At 34.7% G+C, this 4,877-nt stretch overlaps 1 protein-coding gene across 1 annotated transcript in view; it reads left to right on the top strand.

Moving 5' to 3' along the window:
• Nucleotides 1–2,124: 2,124 nt before the first annotated feature.
• LOC108739951 overlaps nucleotides 2,125–4,877 on the top strand; it is a 47,981-nt gene continuing 45,228 nt past the window's right edge. Inside the window, exon 1 of the mRNA XM_025979077.1 lies at nucleotides 2,125–2,208. The gene's annotated coding sequence lies outside the window, so the exon portion shown is untranslated. The remainder of the gene's footprint in view (nucleotides 2,209–4,877) is intronic.

Below are 4,877 nucleotides of genomic sequence, written 5' to 3'. Positions count from 1 at the left end.
GAACGCATAGACGTTTAATTTGTTTTTGAATTTTGTATTGCACTTACATCCACTGTACACTTTAATTTACAGTGTGGACTATGTACATCGAACCCGTTTGTTTGGAACTATCTTAACCTAATTTGGAAATCTTGTAACTGTGTTTGAATCATATGAGCTCTTTTAAACGAAAAAGTTAAATTAAATTGAATTTGTAAATAAAGGGGGTGGAGTCCCTTCCTAAATATTATGGATAACAAGCTTCATAGGTCATTACAAATGGGGGTGGCTCTGGTAGATACAATAGTCTAAGATTTCACCATCTGACCCATTTCCGAGTTTAAGCAGTTTAAAAGAAATTGAATTTCGATTAAAACGAATTGATGAATCGGACTCGAACAATATTTTACTTAAAAGAACCTTTGTTTATGTTTTGAAAAATTCATTTTCATGTTTATGAAATCAAATAAATGAAGAAATTCAATAAGAGTACTTATATAAAACGTTTTAAACTTCATTAAACGTTTTTTTTGAAGGTGGAACCTCTTATTGCTTTAGCGTAGGGCGTCATAAGTTGGAACATCTGGAAAGTTGGTAACACAATTATGCCGAACGACACGGAATTATTATTATAAGAGGGTGCGGTTGTATCCGAATCATAAAATCACTTATCCCTAAACAAGGCGTTGCAGCCCTCTAACAGAACAACCACGGCATCGTCGTTGGTTGCCACTGTTTAGACGCCCTTTAATCTTACTTCGTATAACGACTCGCGATCCTCCAGCTGAGTCCTCACGATAAAAACTCGGAATAAACTTAAATAACGTCTTCTGTTGTACTTCTGCCGTCTCTCCGTCCACCCTAATTTAAGGAATGGGGTAATTTTTATTAAGTTATTTCTCGTCGGACGCGAACGCCGTCTTTTTCAAACCGTGGCGGGATTTTCCGCGGATTTAAACTTAAATTGGATCCGACCCGTTTATAAAACAATACGCGCCGTTCGTATATTGTGTATTTCGTTCACGGATACGAAGGTAGCAAGATGGGAAGGATGATGAGATTTACGTTGCCGAGAGGGAGACATAACGACTCAACTCTAAAACAACTGTATTTATTTATTTGTACCCCAAGAGGTAAATAAAATCTGTAAATAAAATCGATCTAACTACCTGTGATTTCAAAATAAATACAAAAATTGCAAAATCCATCAATAACGCCATCATTGAGCGGAAACACCTGTGTTTGAATCATTAAAACAATTGAACATTTCTAGATACTTACCTAAATAGTGTTAATAATATTAATTTTGTCTAAATACATTTGCATCTTTCAAAATATTTACATATGTCCAGTTAATAGAGATGCATTATTCATTAAGAGGATTAAATTGATCTTTATTCAACAAACCGCATGTTTTTAGAATTGGTCATAGTGAGCGTACTGGAATAAAAACTGTAAATTAGTGTGGAAAATATTTCTCAAGCTTATTACAGCATATTTACATAGATTACGATACTTTAAAGTATATATCAAAGCATATTATTTAGCAAAAGTGTAGTAATTAACCTTGCTATCGAAAATATGACACCGGAGAGGGAATGTCATACTCCTTTCCCTTAGTGCATAATATACTATTTGTCACTTCTTATGAGTATTAAACACCGAGTGACATGACCCAGAGATTTAGACCATTGCTTAGCATTTGGGAAAACGCCGGTTCAATTCTGTTTTTTCTGCCGTGGTCCAATTTTCCTTGGATCACTTAAGCAAATGTTGCGGCAGTTATATTCCATAGATAATCTTTCATTTTCTTCTGACTTCATTTCATCCGTCTCACCATTCTCACCCCAAACTCTATCCACCCATTTCCATTATTCCTTAAAGGGGCTAAAGAGAGCTTTCCACCCTAGCCTTCGGCGGAGTAACTATCCGTCCACCAAGTTTAGAAGCTGGAAACGAATACTTTTATTACATTATAAATATTGCTTTCATCCATTTTATCGGTTGCATTAGGTCATACCCTGAATTCATTATTAACCATTGGCTTGTAACTATTTTAACATCAGTTTTTTTTTTATTTGTTACAGGCGGTTGCAAGTTTCCTTCTGAATGGTCTGGACGTTGGTTCCAATCAGGAGTTCCTAATCCATTACTAATAAATACATCATATATAGAGACGAAAGGGGAATGTTATGAAGAACAGGATACAAAATACATTGTTTACGACAAGTAAGGTTTTACAGTAATTGTATTAATTTAAACTAATTGTTATTGAAAAAAGAGTGTTTGAGTGTTTTGAATTGTTTGAAAGGCCGCTGCTTGATCTCACGAAGTCCACCCTTCTCAGTCGATGTGGCCGCTCGGGATGCTTTAGTCATCATTCAAGCGATTAAAAATAAAAAATTTGTGTGCCGTTTCCTAATGTTTTTTTTTTAAGGTCAGTGGAGTGCAGTTGTGGTGGCAGCATTATGGATAAGAGACGAATTATTTTGTTGTCTCGAAGGTAGAAACAAAAAATATGTTACACCTTTTTCTGTCGTGTCCGTGAAAATTATCCATAAAATTTTGGCTATTGATGATAACGTTGCGATTAACTGCAAACGGAAAGTTGCACCGTCTGTAGAAACACTAATACAGTCAATTAGTCCAATTTCAAAACGGTAGCTTTGACACACAATGACGATATTGTAAAATATGTATATAATTGCTATAATTCATCTAAATTTAAGCGGATGGTACTGTTGTCGATCTTAACCATGTAGCGTCACTTCTTCGTTAAGCTACTGCTTCCGTCAGCAGTCGTTTAGCCACAGCCGTTTAAACGTTCTATCTATGATAATGTAGCGAGCACGAGTGTGTTTGTGTGCGATTGGGCACGTGTGCGTAAACGGTTTATCGATTCGCCGACTAGCCGCGGGCGCCTTTCTTCATGTGCGTCGTATTTGTAAATGTGTGTGACGTACCTGCGTTCTGGGAAAGCAGTTAAACAGTTCAAAGAAAAACTAAACGATCTGGATGTTTCCAGAGGTTTCCAGATAGGAAACAAAAGAGTATTTAAAGGAAGAGACGATCGCCGAGAGAAGTAGAAATAAATTGACCCTTGCAGAACTGAATCCAGAAATAAATTGACAGTGATATCAGTGAAATAAATAGCGCAGTGAATAGTGATATATCAACAGTAGTTTAATAAATGGAATAATTCATAACCTAAATTTAGTAATAATTTCATAGTGTTTTTAAGTTCTTTAATAATTAGTGTAAATAAATAGTTTTTGCCGTTATCAGTCTTAGAAGTTAATTTTGTTAAACCCACGAACATTAAATACATTTAGCGATCACTAAAAGCATTCGTATCTTGTATCCGGGTGTTTTAATGATATTCTTATTCGATATCCGGATTCATTTTGACTTGACTTGACAGCAGTTTTATGAATTATGGGCCATGTTTTGTAACAATAGAAGCTTAAAATCAGGAGAAGAATGGATAAATAGCGTAAAAACTTAAGTCCGTTCCTCCTGATATAACTGTCCTAAATAGGTGTAATTGGTGAATGCTATATATGAAGTATAAGACCTTTAAAAGAACAGTTAGAAACAATTTGCCTTGTACCGACTCTTAAATTAAAAACAAAAGTATATATTACGGTCTTTGTTAACAGACTTAATGTGAGAAACTCGGTCAATGTTTTGAGCGTTCATCCAGCTCTTGCGAACACGATACGTTTGTAGCACATATAGGTCTCTGGTACATTTTACAACTCATGCTGAGGCGGCACTAATTTTTATGTAACACGTATCTTATATCTGCAGGCAATAATAAATGCAAAAAGCTATAGTTATATGGTTGAGCAAGTAGCAGAGAGAAAATTATGTATGTGGTAATTTTCACATCTGAATTTTAGACTTTTTATTGTGATAGGACACTTTTAAGCCGCTACTCTTTATTTTACGGAAAATGAAAATTGTTTAACTGATATTTGCAAGAGCAATAGTACACCGCATGTTTTTAAACGGTTTGTTTATTTGTTTCGATCATATTTTGTAGTTGAAATTTTACCCCCTTTCTGTTCACAGATTGATGTGATATTTGGTACACATCTTTAGTTTTATTGACAATACAATTTAATATAATCAGTATCATTGTAAATCCAAGATGGCAGCAGCTACCAAATGGCGGATTACATATTTTTCACAACCCCCTCAATATTAGTATTAAATGAAAGGATTTGACTAGTAGAATACTGTACACTATGACAAATTTCAAATCTAATATGGCCGCTGGCACAGAATGCCACATTTCATATTTCTTTCAATATTTCTAACTTCATATTTGTTTCATAGACAAAAAAATAAAAAATAAAGTTGTAGGACGCGTGAAATTTCCATCAGCAATCAACCGCTCATATCATTATAAATATTAGGTGTAAATAAATACGCCAGCATTCTATTGTTGAGGCTTAATTATTAAAAACCGTCTACTTTTTCTTTTTAATATGCCTAATTCTTTTGTGGACGTTCCGGCCTATTTGTTAACTATACAATATTATGCAACACTATCACGAAAATACATTGTTTAATACAGAAGAAACCCAATTTACTTTAATTATTTCACGATTACTGTAGAACGACGTTACTGTTTGTAGTAGTGGAAACTAGCAACGAAAGAAAAAACACAGTTTACTTTCACAAAATATAATTAGAAAAGCCTAAACAGTTACTACAATTTTCCAACCGTTTACCAAGCAAGCACATCGCAGTTCTGTGACCTCTAAGGATTTCAACAAGAGTCCTAGCTTTCTTCCTGCCGAGAGTTTCTTCTTCCTAGTTTTAACAGTTTGGAAAAGTGATGAAGGTCTTTGCTTGCATTCATCTTAGTTGGTCTTTCCAGCTGCTGCATA

Source organism: Agrilus planipennis, unplaced genomic scaffold (assembly GCF_000699045.2).
Source record: "Agrilus planipennis isolate EAB-ADULT unplaced genomic scaffold, Apla_2.0 scaffold26, whole genome shotgun sequence".
NCBI classification, from domain to species: domain Eukaryota; kingdom Metazoa; phylum Arthropoda; class Insecta; order Coleoptera; family Buprestidae; genus Agrilus; species Agrilus planipennis.
The sequence above is the reverse complement of the archived record's forward strand: the minus strand, read 5'-3'. Positions and strand labels throughout refer to the sequence as shown.